The following is an 18,538-nucleotide window of genomic DNA, read 5'->3' on the forward strand; positions in this document are numbered from 1 at the left end:
AAAAGAAGACATGACATGAAAGTAGAGGAGGGAATAGTAGGATAAGGGAAGGGAGTCAGAGGAGAGAATGCAAAGAAGAAAAAGGGAAGGTACAAGGGTTGATAGACTGGTGCATTATATAAATATCTAAAGGAATCCAACAGTGAAGCCCATTCATTTTACTATTAAAATAAGATTATTATTTTAATGAGGAGGAAACTGAACGTGGGAAGATTGCCCTTTGTCCAAAGCAAGTTTTTTCTTTGACACTCTCATATGCAATGTTAGAGTTGTTCAAATGAACAGGATGGCAGATTATTTTCCAACATGTATGTAGACAAAAATCATGTGAAGCTATTTTAAAATGACAGATTCTCTTCTGAGTCCAAGATTGCCCAGAGTTATATAGAGAATTTTCACTATCCGTGCAATAATAAACTCTCTGTTACAATCCCATTTTAGGACAGTATGGAAAATATCAGGAAAGGAAAATGAGAGATGTGTTTCCCCTATCCAATCTGGTTATCTCACCTTAGAACTATGACCCATACTTTTTTCCCACTGCTGTTCATAGAACACATTCTGACCATGTTTATGTCCCTAAATTAGAATTTTTAAAATCTTGTTTCTATGAAAAGATCTTAGTGATTCCTCTATGTTTCCATCCTGTGTCTCTGGCATATCAGTGAAGGCCCTCACAGCTGTCTCTAACAACAGTAGACTCAGCACCCAGCACTTGAGCCAAGGCTACTTGCCTTCACTGTCTGCCACTGACTGTTCTTCCATGTCTCACTTAACTGAATGAAGCCTTTCATGCTTCCTCTCCAATCCAACACCCTTTCCTGATACACTAAGTTTCCTTTCTCTCTGGTACTCCGTTTGGAGCTTCTTGAAAACAATGTCCAAAAAGAAAGCCCAAACCCTCTATTTTCTTTACATAATAAACATTCTTCCTCAAAGCAGAGATGTTTAAAAGATGTTTCCACAGGCAAGAGCTTTTCCTGAAACACTATGGAATTTAAAGTGTAAAGGAGTAACTGATTACTTATGAGGCTCCTTCACTGGAAGCATTTTTTGCAAATAAGTCACTCATGAAAAGTAGGTCTCCATGAATACTCTAGGGAGCAGAGTTGCTCTTTTGAGCTCTTATTTTCATTTTGTTGTTGTTGTGATAAAATACTCTGACAAAAGCTACTTAGGGTAGAGGAGTTTATTTTTAGTTCACAGGTCCAGGTTAGATACACTCTATCAATGCAGGGAAATCAGTTACAGGAACTTGAGGCATTGTATCCATTAATAAAACAAAACAAAACAAAAAACAACGAAACAGGAATTAAGTATGGCATATTTACCCTCATCTTGCTTTGTCTCCCCTTTTACACTTCAGAATCTCTTAACGACAGGGGAATCGTGTCACTCATAGTGGGCAGCCTTCTCACCTCACCTAACACAATCAAGATAATCGCCCACAAGCATGCTCACAGGCCAACTTGATCTAGACAGTTTCTCAGCGAGATTCTCTCCCTGGATGATTCTAGAGTGTGTCAAGTTAACAATTAAAACTAACCAGATAACTAAACATGCTCCAGACAGCTAAAAATGGAATTATAATACAATTCCATCAGGCATTAAATTGTAATCGGCTATCATTATCAGCCCAAAACATTTGTCCCAGGAAAGTACTAAAATGGTCAGAACTCACTCTGTTACCCTTGTTTGACATTCTTAAGGTAGAAGTTTCTAACCAGACAGTAGAGGGGTCTTTGAATATAAATGAGTAAAATGTGCATACTTATGTCCATTAACTTCCAACTGAAGTTCTGTCTGCCAATGCAGTTTCTCTCTCACACACACAAAATATTAGGAGCCTCTTCCAAGAACCTACTGTCACCATCCCCACCATCATGGTAATGGAAATGAAGGCTCACAGAACTGAATTGTCCTGGCTATGGAAGAAACTCATTTCCAAGCATGAGGTTGGCCACATAGAAGAGTCTGAGTCATTATATTTGACTAAAAGAACACAAAATCAGTTTGAGCAACATTGTATTTTGTCCTAGCACCATGTCAGATGTTTTATGATAACAATCTAAAACACAGGCCAAGTCCAAGCAAGGAGGCTTCTAAGATCCCAACAAACCTAGACTACTGGAGCAGAGCCAGCCAGAGTGGGCAGTATAAGAAAGAGAACAGGCTTGTCAGAGTGGAGATCAGCAGATTCACCAAGCTCATTGGGCAGGGCAGCTGACAGATTTCTGCAGAGAATGCTGTCCACCTGCAAGTAGTAAGTAGTTCCTTGCTTTACATTCTCATCCAAACTCCTTTTATTCAACTTAAACAGGAACCCAGAGTTATTCTAGAAGCATGCTTGCTTGAAAACTCATTTTCCTTCTCAGTCAGTTCAGTTTTGTTTTTGTTTTCAAGACAGGGTGTCACTATATAGCTCTGGATTACTAGAACTCACAGAGATCCATCTGGCTGCTTGCCTCTTCCTCCCTAGCACTAAGTTCAGAGGCATGTGATACCACGCCCAGTTTTTAAATTCCCATTCCTATTTTGGTTAGGTCTTTACCTATGGAGAAGTCTTACATTTTACTTTGCCCCCAGTAAGCCCCAAAATTAGCACACAGTCAATGCTCAATAATACCCTGCGACTAGCCAAGGTGGGGTGGCACAGGCCTTTTAGTTCCATGAGTTCAAGGCTAGCCCAGTAAACACAGTGAGTTCTAGGCCAGTCAAGACAACTTATTGATATTGGTACCAGTGTAAAAATGCATACACACCCTATGAGTCAGGTGTTTGTGGAACCTGATATATGCTGAGCACTGATACCAACATTATACATGAAGTTCTCCATTAAATTTTCATTATATTATGAATAAATATTTTTTCTGTTTTTCAAGTGAGGAAAGTGAGACTCTGATAGAGAAATTAGATCACAAAGTTACTAGTAGGTTCTGTAAATTTGGAACTCATCTTGGGTTGAATCATTACCCATCAGGATGTTAACACTGTATCACGGTTTCCTTAGGCATCTGACACCATATGGATGGAGGATATGGCTGAGGGAGGGGACCAATAGGAGCCAGCCACACAAAGACTCCTTAGAGGAGGCTAAAAGGGAACCAGGAGGACACAGTGAGATCATCGTGAGTCCACATCCTTCCAGACAGAAGGGACATGGGGGAGAGGGTTCCATCTTAAGCACAGAAGGCAAGCCTGACTTCAAGGTTGGATTCTGAAATCAGCATAAAAAAGGTCACATTGTAACCAGGTTTGAGGCACCAGACTAAATCACAAACCTAGGTCTCTCTCTTCTTCTTTCATTTATTTTTTGTTTTTGAGACAGGGCTTCTCTGTGTAGCTCTAGTTGTCCTGAAACTTGCTCTGTAAGTCAGGCTGGCCTCAAACTCAGAGATCTGCCTGCGCCACCACTGCCCTGCAGTCTCCCTCTTCTTATCAGAGTATGTATAGTCTCAGATTTGGCATTCCTTCATTTAACTTTACTTCCTAAACTATTTATCTCCAAATAAAGTCATATTTGGAATTTGGTCTTCAACTCGATTATTTATAATTGAGTCCACTGCAATCAAATTTACTCATTTAAATTATCTTTTCTTAAAACAAAGCTACATTAGACTGCTACTATATAACGGTATATTTTTCTAGCCCTGGCCTAAATCATCCCTTCTTAGGTAGAGCGTCAGATGAAACATTGGCTTATTTCTGAATCATGATGGCTAAATTATCCGTGGTGGATATGCAGTGTTTGCTTTTAAACCCCGGCACACTCTGAGTAAGCTTTGGGGACAGGGAAAGGGACCAACTCAGGTCTTCGTCGTCATACTCCCTCTGAAGCACAGGCCACCAAGAAATCTGCAGACAAAATAACCCACAGTTTAATCACTCTCATCTTTAGGGTCCCTTGATGTCTTACTTCGGTTATTCCTGGGATGAAACACCTTCAGAAAAGCAACTTAAAGGAGGAAGAGCTTATTTTTGCTTACACTTCAGAGGGATATGGTCCACTGTATCAGGAAGGTAAGTCTGTAGGTATGGGAGATAGCTGATCTTGTGTATCTATGGTGAGGAAGTCGATAAAGTAAACAGGAAGTGAGACTAGGATATAAAACCTCAAGACCCGCCCCCACTGACTCACTTCCTCCAGTGAGGCCTCCATTAGATACAGACTCAGCTACCCTTCCTACAGCACAGTCAGCTGGGGTCTAAGTGTTCAAACACCGGAGCCTACTGAGGATATTTTACACTCAAACCACCTGGCATGTGTAGTTGATCTTAGGAAAGCTAATTGCATGTTGTATAGGAAAAAATGAACATTGTTCAGCACTGTCTGAAAGACAGAGGAAACACGTTTGGCTTAAACGCTAGCCCCAGACATGACCTCTGTTTTCACTCATCAGATAAAGCCATGTGCTCATAGACACTATCTGTAAGATTTTCCTGCAAGCTCTTTAGAGGTAAGAACCATATACACAAAAGTGGAACTACGTCTTCATCTCATTCTGTCATTAGCCTCGGTTTCTGTACTGGCTGAAAATCCTATGCCACCACGGTGACTGATGGGCGACTGATTCCACGAAGGGCGTTTTTGGAAAGGGCGGTGCCAGTGGTCAATTAACTGACTTCCCCTGCCGTTGCCTCCCAACTGAGTGAGTGAGCTGTTTTCAAAGCCACAAACCACTTACACACACACACACACACACACACACACACACACACAACACACACACACACTACAAAAAAAAAAAAAAAAAACAGCAAAAAGCATCCATTCGTCATGTGTTCATAGGGATTAGAAGTACTGAGCTGTTTGATGTCTTATGTCCATAATCTCAGGATTTAAGAGGCTGAAGTAGGAAGACTGTCTTGAGTTTAAAGCCAACCTGAACTATGTAGTACAGCTAGTTGTGGCAGGCCTGGGTTACAATGTAAAACTCTCTAAAAAAACAAAACAAAACAAACAAAACCAAAAAACAACCAAACACTAAAAGTTATCTTTGAGCTTGTTATTAAATAATTCTGGTTCTTTAGCTGTACCTACAGATAACTAGAGATATTTTTCTAGCTATTTTCTACAACACACACACACACACACACACAGAGAGAGAGAGAGAGAGAGAGAGAGAGAGAGAGAGAGAGAGAGAGAGAGAGAGAGTTCTGTGGCTCAATATAAAACCACAGCTAGTTATTTAAAATTACTTGAAAGTATGCCTAGCGAAAACTCTAGCATTCAAAAGAGTAGACTATTTCCACATACTTAGTGTGCTCGCAGTCTCACATCTGTCCAAAACCACCCACCGTCACCAAAGGGTTGGTCCAGGTCAGTGACAGGTCACTGGTTATGAAGTGGACCTCTTGGATTCTGCACGCCATACAGAAGTCAATGCAGTGCTACAGATTATGAAAGACAAAAACCTGTTTGCCATGCTCCACGGATGGGTGAGGAAGACTCAGAGATAGAGGGCAGGACCATTTTCAGCATCACCCCAATTACTAACCCACAGAACCACTCATCTCAGTGCTCAAGCATGCGGGGTCTTCCTTCCAGATGCCAACAGCCCTCTAAGATTCGTTTCTTAGTTTTCACTTGGTTTGGTCCCCCACTGCAACAAAGGAACTCGGATTATCTTCCACTCTTAACACATACACTAGGCAGTGTGAACTCGGAGTCAGCGCTCTGCCTGGCGTGTGCCCTCTCTCTGCCTCTGATTTAACCAGCTAGTGAAGCCCTGTTCAAAGGACCTGCCAGGCTTATTGTTTCCTGCCACTTCATGGTGGTCCCCTAACCAAGCCAAAGTAGTAATTGGTAAACAGAAGCACACATACCTTTGAGGAGGGTGAAAAGAAGGAAGGAACACAGGAAAGAAAGAGAAACTGTTTTGTCTTTTTCCTTTGTTTTGCTAGGAAACCATAGAACTCTCAGGGGAAAAATCAAAGACTCCCAAGTGGTTCTACAATTTAATGCTTGTGCAATCGTGGCTGGGGGAGGAGGGAAGGTGGAACATGGGGACAGAGATGTGTGTTACCTCAGTCTCTCACTGTGAGTCAGTTTTAACGCCCTCTAAGATCAGTTATAACACATCTCTCCTATCTTCCGTTTGAAATAAGCAACTACTCAGAAATCAGGTCTTGCCTCTATAGCCACATCTTGCATCTCAGCTTCAAGTATTTAATATTAACATCTAATTACTCTTTGTCTACTTTATACTCTAGTATAAATACTGCAGTGTGTACATATTTCTAATGAAAAGTCATAAAATCAATTGTCTCAAGAGAAAACTAACCTATGTTTATAACTGTTTAAGATATGCATTAATCCCTAAATTACCACCATCTAAAGATTATCTTCTGCCACCAGGATTCCAATATTATACCGTGAGTCATTAAAACCACTTCCCTGGCAACTTAAACCAGCCCTGCTCATTTATGAATTATAGGGTAAAAAAACACTACGTCATTCCTAATTACTTTTACTGAAAGGAAACAAAACAAAATTATTGGCTAAATGAACTTGCAATCAACTGACAAAACCTTAAGCTGGTTCCAGAATGAGCTATATTTGACCTGTGCTTTTATGTTAAGACAGTGCTATGCTCCTGAGTAAAATGTGCACAATCAAAAGTGTGAAGTGTGTTCTACTTTGCAAGTTCTAGATTGATGAAACTCAGAGAAGGTGGAAACCTTACCAGATTTTTCCAGAGTCAATTACACTCTACAAATATCGTACCCTTTAGCCAAGTTTGGCTTTATTCTTATGCAGTCACCACAAGGTATACTTTGCTACTCTTGCCATACAAGATGCTACAAAAACATTAGGAAAATAAAACATGATTGGCCAAGTTCAAAAGCAGTAAGTGCTTCAAACTAAGTAGAGGGAAATCTTCGAGAGAGAAAGAATGGTTGCCAACAAAGAAATTGCTAAACACAGGGTTTTATTAAAAGGTTAAGGTAACCCAAACTAGCAATGCACCACAGCCCAGAAAGTCATTAGGGCATACAAAATAATTATACAGTTATTTCTAAGTTTTTAAAGCATATTCTAACACAAATTTTAAACTATCAAGTGATAAGATTTCTTGATTAGTTGTGTATCTTGTTGCTCTGACAAAATGCCTGGTGCTCTAGTCACTTTCTGTTGCTGTGATGAAACACACTGACCAAAAGCAACTTGGAGGAAGAAAGGGTTTATTTGGCTCACACTCAAAGGTCATAGTCCATCACTGAGGGAGTAAGAGCAGGAACTTGAAGCAGAAACCATGGGAACTCTGCTTGCTGGCCTACTCCTTGACTCACACACAGGCCCAGGCTTAGCTAGCTTTCTTATATAGCTTAGGACCACGTGTTCAGAAAATACTAGCACCATACACAGTGGGTTGTGCCCTCCTGTGTCAATTACAACAATCAAGACCTGCTCACAGCCCAACCCAATAAAGACAATTACTCAATTGAAACTTTTTCAAGTAATTCAAGGCTGTGTGATGTCGACAGTTAATGCCAATGAGGGCCTCTGGCAAAAGCAACTAAAGGAATTTATTTTCAATTATCATTTGAGGGGAAAGATTCTGTCATGGCAGAGAAAACATGGTCATAGGCCTGGGAGGTTGCTGGTCATATTACATACACTGGCTGGAAACAGAAAGTAAATGGGATGCAGGGGGACCTACAAAACCTTAAGGACCACTCCAAGTGACCGACTTCCTCTGGTGAATCTCCACAAACTTCCCACATAGCACCAGCGACTAGGGAAATGGTGTTCAATGAATCTGCCTGTGAAGGATATTTCACATCTCTCTAACTTCCAAAAATTTCACAGCATTTCTTGTAGAGATTACAATCTAATTTTAATAAATGGAATAGTATTTTTAGCGCATCATTAACTCTGTGAGTCTCAAATTCATTATTCTTTCATATAACTTTAAATAAGTAGATTATTTTCTTTTCAGGTTTCTTCAGCTACGTTAGTCAGTAGAATGTAATACAAAATTGGTTGCCTTTTCCAATGAATGATTCACCTTTAAAAGCTCTCTTTAGCTTTCTTATTAATTCTCAGACAGCAAAACCTTAATGTTTATGACTTATATTAATTGATTAGATCAGCTTATAACTATGTAATATTAATTTGTAACTTGTACTGTACTTAAAAAGCTCAAACCTATTGCTTAAAGTTGCAAAACACTGGAATCACACATAGGAAGGTGGTTTATTAAACTGTGGTATACATACATACATACATACATACAATAAATATGGAATCATATAAAAAAGAATAAAGATATTATGAAATGACTTGGGTGAGACAGCTCAGCTGGTGAAGCACATGATATATAATAGGACTCAAATATACATACCCACACAGACACACACGTCACACACCTAGAAACCTACCCAGAAATATATGCATTTATGGGTACATATAGTAAATTTTTAGAGTAACATATGAAGCATATTAACTGTACTAACAGTCCTCAACTTATAATAAACTTCCCAATCAACACATCTGAAGTTTAAGGTAATTTAAGTCCAAAATGCATGTTAGGCTGCAGATGTAGCTCAGTGGCAGAATACTTGCCTAGCATGCACAAGTCCTTAGGTTTGGCCATTAGGAGTACCACCAAAAAAAAAAAGAAAGAAAAGAAAGAAGACAAAACACATGTAATGCACTGAATGTCATGTCTAAGAGGATATTGTAGACCATCAAATTTTCCACATTTGTGATCATGGGGTTGTCTAGGAATTGTAGCTACATGTTGCTACTCACTATCAGAAGGAAACATCATTACCAAGTGTCATTAATCTTGGAAAAATATCAAAATATAAATTTTAAAGTTGTTTCCTACTGGATGTGTATGTAAAAACATATGAAATAGCTGGACAGAAGGATCCATATAGTCCAGCAGAAGGATCCATATGAGTTTGAGGCCAATCTGGTCTATACAGGAAACTCCAAGACAGCCAGGAATACATAGAGACCATATCAAAAACCTAAACACAAACAAACAAAAACATTACAAATAACATTTAAGACTTTTAAAAAAAGCCAAAGAATCATAAGTCAAACAATTATAAGCCAGGATATTGTGTATATTATCCTCATGTAAGACAAAGGGAATATAAGACTATTCCTACTGCAGCCAAATAATTTTAACAAATTCAATACTCTATTGGATATGCGTTGATTGTAATTGAAAATCCACTCACTTTGTAAGCCATGAAGATCTAGGAGCTGCAGCAACACCTCTACTTTTATCTTCCTCAGTGTTCTGACCTCTCCCTCAGCAGCTACTGAATAAATTAACCTTCTCTTGGAAAGATCTCCATGAGAATTGTCTTTATTGCCTAGGCTCCATTGCTTCAGGCTTGCTGCAGGTGTCTTTGATTAAGGTACTGTGAAGCTGTAAAGACTTGTAGAAAAGTCACACTTCCTGGTAGGAACCACTGTGAAGATCCATAAGTGCATGCAGCTGAGCCAAGACCAGTAGTGTCAGGTCATTGGAGGCCATCAACAATATTAGTAATTGCTGCTCTTTGAAACCTTCTCTTGGCAAGCAGTAAAGGGCAAGCCATGATTCATTCCTTTGCTCAGGGAGCTCCCAGGTCTGCTTCTCAATGTGGTCAAATGAGCACAGGACACCCATCACAAATGTTTGAAGCACTGTTGGGCCAGAAGCAAGAGTAAAGGGATTGTGAACTACCTCGCAAGGAGAAGAGAAACAAACAAAACTCCCCAAAGTACATTTGAAAGATCTTCTAAATCTAAGAGGGTAACTCCAGGGAAGGATGGAGTAGAAAAGGCATTGGCTACTTGGTGAAGAGCTTGTTCCAACAAAGAACTAAATGTAAGGAGAAGTCTATGTGTTGCAGAAGGGTCAACATAGGTTGAAACTCAAAGTGCTCTGGGGTAGCCTTTGCGAGATGATGTAGACTCCAAGATGTGCCATTCCCGATGATTGGAAGGCCACTCACCAGGCAGACAGTGTAAGACAAAGGGAACAAACATAAGTGAGTGAGTTCAGGACCTCCAGCAGTTCCCTTCTGGGCTATCCTCACATGGTTTTCATAGTTTCCAACCTGAACAGACTACTGGAAGTGAGTATGACAGGCAAGCTAACAGTTTTTTTTTTAAATGGAAATATTTAACTGTACTACTATTTTATTTACCATTATAGCAAATACTCCACTAGAAATATAATTACTATGCTAGAGTTGTATTACTAGTTGATCTACCAATATCCATGGCACACTTATTATTGCATAGAATATTTCCCATTCCCAGGACACAGTTGTATTTGCTTTAACCTCAATTTGTTCCTTTTATTCTCTTTCACAAATACCTTCTGTTGCTTGTTCAGTGAAAACTATAGCTATCTGGTACATTGCATGGATGTCTGTGCACTGAATGAATGCCTGGTGCCTGCAGAAGCCAGACAAGGGCATCTGGTTCCCTGGAATGGGAGTTATGGATGGTTGTGAATCAGTATGTATGTGCTGGGAACTGAATTCAGGACCTCTCCAAGGGCAACTAATGATCTTAACTGCTGAGCCATCTCTCCAGCCCCCTAACTGTCGCGTCTATCTCGACCAACAAGAAGGACACGACCACGACTCTTCTTCAAGCAGTTTATTCAGGAACCTTGGACATCAGCTTCTCCTTCTACCTCTACCTCAGCTTCTCTCTCTGCTTCTTCTCTGCTTCTTCTATATCTCCCAGCCCCCTGGCAAGCCCTTAAAAGCAAGCTCATTACCCAATTAGCTCATGCCACCTGGCGATCCCAGATAGGTCACAGCTGGAGGAGGCACACCAGATCCACTAAGCGCCTCCAAATAAGGCTTGTTTACAGCTAAGCTCTGTCTCCCTGGCATCCAGCCAGGCGCCATCTTGAGGTTGTGGCTCCCCACACCTAACAAAAGCTTTAAAGTAGTCATCCTTTTTGACCCAGAAATTCCTCCTTAGTAAATTTATTGTAAAGATAAAGATCTTTGCAAAATTTCAGCTACAACATGAAGGTCTGTGTTGATGAATAAATTGTAAAATTACTAAGTCAAGAAAGCAAAAGACAATGACGTTGTGCAGAAAACGTGATATTATAAACAGCTGCAGTATTGAAATAAGAATGGCCCCCGTGGGCTCAGATGTTTCAATACTTAGTCATCAGCAAGTGCTACTGCTTGGGAGGGATTAGGGTGTGGCCTTTTTGGATGAAGTGTGTCACTAAAGGTAGGATTTGAGGTTCTTAATACCCAAGCCAGGCCCAGTGACACTCTCTTCTCCTGCTGCCTGTTGATCCAGATGTAAAACTCTCAACTACATCTCCAGCAGCCTGTCTACATGCATGCTACCATGCTCCCTCCCCACAAGGATGACAATGGATTAAACCTCTAAACGATAAGAAAACCACAATTAAATGCTTTCTTTTATGAGAGTTGTCACAGTCATGGTGTCTTTTGGCAGCAATAGAACACTGACTAAGACAATAACTAAAATGGTATTGTGAAGTATATACTTATAGTAAAGATGCTATACTTTATTGATAAGAAAGAAGATAGGAGAATGTAGAGGACTGCAAACCTTTTTGTGTCACAGTTTAGAAACTTTTTTTTTCTAGGAATTTAATCATGCCTCCCAATTTTCTCACATACTGTCACTTATTCACCCATAATATCATTGTGCTATCATTTATGCCTTCTCTCAGACATTTCCCATTCTGAGAAGAAAGGACTTTTGGCTTTTGTCTTTTTTATTTTTCTGTGTTCCATGTCTTCCATGAACATTCCAAACATTTTTATATTCGTCTATATTTTTGATGCTCTGTTCTCTTAAGATATATGCTCAATTCGTTGGTTTTCTTCCTCTCCTCCCTAGTAAGCAATTACCAAGATAATCATTGCTAGGCCTTGTCTCTGCCAGTCCCACTCTTCCCCTTTTACCATAGCTCTCTTGTATGCATAGAATAAATATGTCTAACAGATGGTGCAAAACCCTAATCCAGAAAAGAGATTTTTTTTTTCCAGTGATAGGGGTGGAATGGAGACCCTGGTGCACTGAAACTACAAGATCGTCAAAGTAAAACAGAACCCTCACTACTTCAAGGAGTGTGACCAGGCCTCAATCAAAATGTCCACAGTTAGGAAGTTACCTATTGTTCTACAGTCAAAGAGGAGTTAATGCAGAGTGAGTAAGAGCAGCTGGGGTAAGGCCAGAGGAGACTTCAGAGAAAAACATCTGCATATAAGGTTAGCAGGAGCAACAACAAATGCAAATTAAGTGTTTCAAGATGAGATCCCAGCCCAGCCCAATCGGAATGGCTTGCCATCATAAAGCTAAATGACAAATGGTGGCAAGGATGTGGGGAAAGAGGAACATTTATACCGCTAGTGGGAATGTAAATGGATGCAGTCATGCTATAAGTCAATATGGAACTACCATATGTCTCCGATATAGCACAGTTGGATATGTCCCCAAAAGACTAAGTCATCATACTACAGAATCTCTTATACATCCATGTTTATACTATACTATAAACAGAATCAGCCTAGATGTCCATCAGCATCTGAATAAATAAAGAAAAGTTGGTACATACACATGATGCAATCTTTCTCAGCCATAAAGAAAGATGCAATCATGGTATTTGCTAGAAAATGTACAGAAATCAAAATCAATATGTTAGGTGAAATAAGCCAGGCTCAAAATTGGGTATAGCACCTGGATTTCTCGAATACTGAGAGCCTGAATTTAAAAGTCGTGTGTGCGTGTGTGTGTGTGTGTGTGTGTGTGTGTGTGTGTGTGTGTGTGTGTGTGTGTGTGTGTGTGTGTGTGTGTGTGTGTGTGTGTGTGTGTGTGTGTGTGTGTGTGTACTAGAAAGGATACCACCAGAGGGGAGGCTAAGAGGAGAGGGAAATAAGGGGAGAGGGAAAGAGAATAATCAATAAAAGAACAGTGGATTGTAAGCTTGGCAAAGGCCTTCTCTCTCCACTCAGATAGGCTTTACCTCAGGAATCATTTACTAGATCCACAAAACTTGCCCTGAGTCAGTGACCTCTGGGATCTTGTCTCATTGGTCAAAGACATAAATTCATAGATCTTAAAGGGTGTTTTTAGAATGAAATATTTTATTATTGGAAGCTTAAGAAAAAGAAAATGCTGAGCTCCTGTCCAAAGAAATCTCATATTTTATATGCTAACTTAAAGTATTAGTAAATAAATGCTGACAAAGATGAAAAGAAAGAGGAAAACAAAACAAAAACTCAGACTGGTGTTTTTGTTGTTGTTGTTGTTTTTGTTTTTTTGTTTTTCGAGACAGGGTTTCTCTGTGTAGCTTTGGAGCCTATCCTGGCACTCCCTCTGGAAACCAGGCTAGCCTCGAACTCACAGAGATCCGCCTGCCTCTGTCTCCTGAGTGCTGGGATTAAAGGCATGCACCACCAATGCCTGGCTCAAAACCTCAGACTTTTATGAACCATCAAATTCTTCCAAGAGGTCCAGAGAAAACCACTAATACAGAACCACAGTTTGATTGTACTACTGAGAAAGGGATTCTTGGAGAAGTTTTGTATTAAAGTTATTAAAACATAAAGAGCAGAACAAAAAATCATTAGATGCTATGAAAGAAAACCATCAGCAAGTCTGCTTGAAATCTACCCATAAATTCTACAATGATGCTTTTCAAAAAGTTGACAGTGGGCAATAAATTAGCATTTATGATATACTAAGTTTTTGACCTGTAATCTTGGTACCATTTAAGTCAATTTTATGGTTGTATATGGCTTATAAAAAACTATAAAAAGCTCAGCATTCATGCTTTCTTGAGTAACACAAGCACATTCCTAGGTTAAATTTATGTATGAGGTCTATTTATTCAGCAAAACATCCTTAGACTGCTTTCTTCATAGACTATAATTTTTAAATGCAACTACAATCCATTACAACTAATGATTTGATGGCATACCATCAAAATTCCCACAAAAATCAATCTAAATAATGTATATACAACAACCTATTTAAATGCAATTACATAATGTTTCTTTTTAGGATCTGAAGAGATGGGCCAATGGTTAAGAGCACTTGTTGCTTTTGCAAAGGACAAGAGTTCAGCACCTACTCGGTGGTTCATAACCATCTGTCACTCCAATTACAGGGGATTTGACATCCTCTGATGACCTCCTCAGGCACTGCATACATGCAAGTAAAACACTTGGACATGTAAAAATAAAATAGGGGGCTGGAGAAATGGCTCAGCAATTAAGAGCATAGCTGCTCTTCCACAGGTTCTGAGTTCAATTCCCAGCAACCACATGGTGGCTCACAGTCATCAACAACAGGATCTGATGCCCTCTTCCAGAATGTAAATCCAAATTTAGCATTCTAAAAATTATTCTTAGAAAGTTCTCCTTTTGCCGGGTGTTGGTTGTGCACGCCTTTAATCCTAGCACTCGGGAGGCAGAGAAAGGCAGATCTCTTGTGAGTTTGAGGCCAGCCTGTTCTACCGAGCGAGTTCCAGGACAGGCTCCAAAACAATGCAGAGAAACCCTGTCTCGAAAAACACATCCTTTCTCGGATCACATCTACACAAAGTCCTGCCTGCTAGTTACAAGATTTACTACCCGACATCATTTATTTCTGGCCAAGAGAAAGATGTGTGTGAATTGAAAACTTTCAGACGAAGCTTCTCAACATATGCTAACTACCATGTTTGTGTCTTAGGGAAGCAGACAGATGAAAGCCCTTCTGTGTCCCACCTCTGCTAGCACTGTGACCTGAGCCTGTGATATCACGTGATAAAGTCAGGACATTTGTACTTCCTTGGTTCGGTGATCTAGCCACTGGTTCTCAGGGCCAGATCTGCCTTCACAGTCTCTCACTTCAGGATGCATGGCCTGAAAAGGCTAACTATAGTTTGGCTTTTCCAACTCTGCCAGCAGGGGTCACCAAGGGACATAGAAAGGCTGTAGGAGGGCAAGGGTTTGCTGGTGCTCTCCTGTTTGCTTCTAGCTTCTTTCAGCTTAGCCCCAAGGTGATTCTTTCTCCACTTGCTTTACCTGTTAGATTCCATTTCGCTGGATTTTCCCTCAGAGTTTCAGACTATGGGTATCTACAGCTAGGACACCCACCCACACTTGCTGACCCTTCTCAGAGGCCTGAGTGCAGCTCCAGGGCCCCCTCTGTCTCTGATTTTTCTAATGCACCAGGGAAGTAGAATCTACCCACTCCTCCAGGCTTGAACCACAGCTCAGATGACCCCCGAGAGTTAGCCCAGTTCTCTCCCTGCAACACCCTCACTGGGACAGCAAGCTGCTGCGTGTGGCTCCTAGCTCACTGTTGCATCAGCTCACTGTTGGTCTTTGCCATTCCGGCTTTCCATTACTAATCCCTTACACTGAGTTCTCTCAGTCAAAGAGCAGACAGGCTTCCCAGTTCCTAATTGAACCCCTACTGATAACAAGAAAATATCAAGAAAAGACCTTGCACTTAGGCTGAACCCTGGCTTTCGTGTAGCATAGCTCTGTCACCTAGTGTCACATTTAGATGTTTAGATAAGAACAGAATACTTGGAGGCAAGTGAGGATAGACCTTGACAATCAGCTTTGAGTCCTGCCACCTCTAACCTGGGAGCACACCAGTTTTAAGAGCAGCATCACAACTGACTCTTTTTCAGAACTACAGTGCCATATGAAAGGTAGGTTTCAGGGCTTGTTTGGGTCCATTAAGAGAAAGCTGATCCTGGTCAACAGAATGGAATCTGAGTTATTCTTCTGACCCTGGGTGACCCTGGGGTCAGACAAACTCCCTGAAACAGCACAGACATGTCTACTCTCCCTTAAGAGTTCATCCAACTTGGCCTGTCAGTCACCTGGCCAGGAGACCAGACCTTGAGAAAGCAGATTTTTCCAAAGACAAACTAAGGAGATGGGAAGAATAATTATCCCTTTAGTGAGACCATATACTTATCCAGCCCAGGAGCCCCTCCCTCCGTTTCTTTTTCAGATCTTGACTGCTAAGGCTGTTCACTCTTCTTAATTTTAACTCAAAAAGCACAACTTTTCATCTCTATCCCTTCTATCTCTTTCTTCGATACCTGCTCAAATCCTAAGTATGCTTGCCCTGGCATCTGGATGCCCTCATTCTTCCTCTAAAGACAGCACCAGGGCCTCCTCCCTCCATCACTGAACCTGCCTGTTGTCAGGGACGAGGGTGTGGTGTGATTGTCCTTCTTCACTATTTCTCAACAACTGCTGAGATTTACACTTGCTTACCCTGATAGTTTTCTCTCAAGAATCTAAGAAAATCACATTCAAAATCCCTTATGAATCCTTTTCGGTGAAAATAAGAACACACAAAGGGACCCCAGATTCCTCAGTAACATCGTCATCTTTAAATTCAACATCAAGCTTGCTTACATAGTGGGTTACAGTGAAATACAGTCATCTGCAGTATTTGTGGGGAGTAGGTTCCTGAACCCCACAGATACTAAATTCTTCACATGCTTAAGTTCATTGTGTGAACTTAATTGTGGAACAGCATAGCATCCTCATGGAACCTATACACCTCTTTCTTTATTATTTAAATTATCTATAGGTGTTGCTTACAAAATGGAATCTCTCAGAGTAAGACACAGTCTGGTGTGTCAGGGAGGAAATCACAGTTGTATATAATATAGAGAAACTTAGGGCCAGGCACACCCTGACCTCAATTCTCCCAATTATGAATTTTGTGTCTTCAAAAATGTAAACTAAATATACCTCACTTCTTTATAAAAACACCAACTTTTGGACATGTTGTAGCAACATGAAATAGGCGAAGACATGACCAGAGAGCCAGATGCCATCTAAGGTGTTTCATTCTAAAGAATTCCTGAGTTCTCAGGGGGAGTCTTCAGTTAGCTGGTACAGAGGATTCAGGAATAGTCTGTCAGTCATGACCGGTAGTGTGGTCACCAGCAACCTGAATCTTAAACCTAGGGAGTGTCTCAGAATTTGGGGCACAGTGACCTCCAAAGCCAAAAGCTTTGTGCTGAACCTGACAGCGACAACCTGAACCTCCACATCAATCTTTTTCAATGCCCACAGGGACACCAATGCCATTGTGTGCAACAGCAAGCATAGCAGAGCCTGGAGGACTGAAGAACCTGCCTTTCCCTTCCAGCCTGGGAGCATCATGAATGAGGGCATCACTTTCAACCACTGTAACCTGACCATCGGTCTGCCAGATGGAGTTCAGATTCTCCAACTACCTCAACATAGAGGTCATCAACCACATGGAAGCAGATGATGACTTCAGGATGAAGGTGGTCTATGAGTGAAGCCAGTCAGCTAGCGCACAGCCACCAATAGAGGCAGCTGCATAGCTCTCTGTTCCCCACGAGCCTCACAAAGTAAGTCCTGCATTTTTGTAGCTGCTCTGTGGGGTTCTATAGGATGTACAATGCAAGTTAATCTCACAGCTCTGTCAAGTCCCCAGTATGGTTGAGAGGTGGAGACATTCTGAGGTTTGGAATAAGAATCCACCATTTGATCTGTGTCTGGGTTTTTGTTTGTTTGTTTGTTTGTTTGTTTTTCTTTTCATGTTTCCAGTATTTGTATAAAAAGCTCTAGCATTTAAGTCTCTTAGTTAAACCAAATAAGCAGAACATCAGTCTGTTTTGTTTTTCTGATGGACAGGGATGGACACTACTTAGCGGTGATATGCTGAAGGGGCGATAACCATGTACAGTCCATGCTCAGTGTATCCTACAGAAAATGCCAAAGGTGTAGTTTTTTCTGCCTGTTACATCACTTGCCAGCTGCATTATGCCACTTGTAATTAGTTAGGTGATGACTCCACTCTCAATTGCTTTCTAAAATGAATATATTTTCTCTAAACTCTGGGATTTGGCTGGAGGGAATGAAGGAGAACATCACCTTTTGAGGAGACCAGAACTGTCTATTCTCTATTACAGAGTATTCCTAAGATGATCTTCTAAATGAAGCTAGAGATTTAGCAACAGAATTATTCTTGCTCCTGAGAAGTGGTAGCATTAACAGCTGTGTTTATCTCAAGTGAGATATGCTAAACTTAAGGGCCCATTTCCAAGTGATAGTGTGATCACCGCAGAGAATAGAAACCCCAGATGTTCTACAAATACCATAGTTAAAGGTACCACTTCACTCCTCTGGCATGTACTTATGAGTTTCAGGTACCTGTCATCTCATCAGAATAGCCATTTTCTTCAGCAGACATGATAGCTGCATCTCATTCTGCTTGTTTAAGTGTTAGTGGAAGGAGAGAATGAGAGGAAACCTTCATCTCTTTTTTGCTTTTTCCACAGAAACCAAGAGGATTAAAGTGTAGTTCAGTCCAGGACAGGGACATTTCATACATGGGGGGGGGGGATAGAGAGACAGAGACATAAAAAGAGACACAGATAGCCAGAGAGAATTGTGTTGTGTGCGTTACACACACACGAACCTACAGAAATACACAAATGCACCTACAGAAATAGCCTTTTCCGAAAAGTATACTTTTTACAAAAGAAAACATTACATTTTTCAAAATGAGCTTGTATAG

The 18,538-nt window shown here is 40.7% G+C and overlaps 1 pseudogene; it reads left to right on the forward strand.

Moving 5' to 3' along the window:
- Positions 1 to 16,909: 16,909 nt before the first annotated feature.
- LOC113834055 lies at positions 16,910 to 17,294 on the forward strand (annotated as a pseudogene).
- The last annotated feature ends 1,244 nt before the right edge of the window (positions 17,295 to 18,538 follow it).

This window comes from Cricetulus griseus, chromosome 2 (genome assembly GCF_003668045.3).
Source record: "Cricetulus griseus strain 17A/GY chromosome 2, alternate assembly CriGri-PICRH-1.0, whole genome shotgun sequence".
NCBI lineage: Eukaryota > Metazoa > Chordata > Mammalia > Rodentia > Cricetidae > Cricetulus > Cricetulus griseus.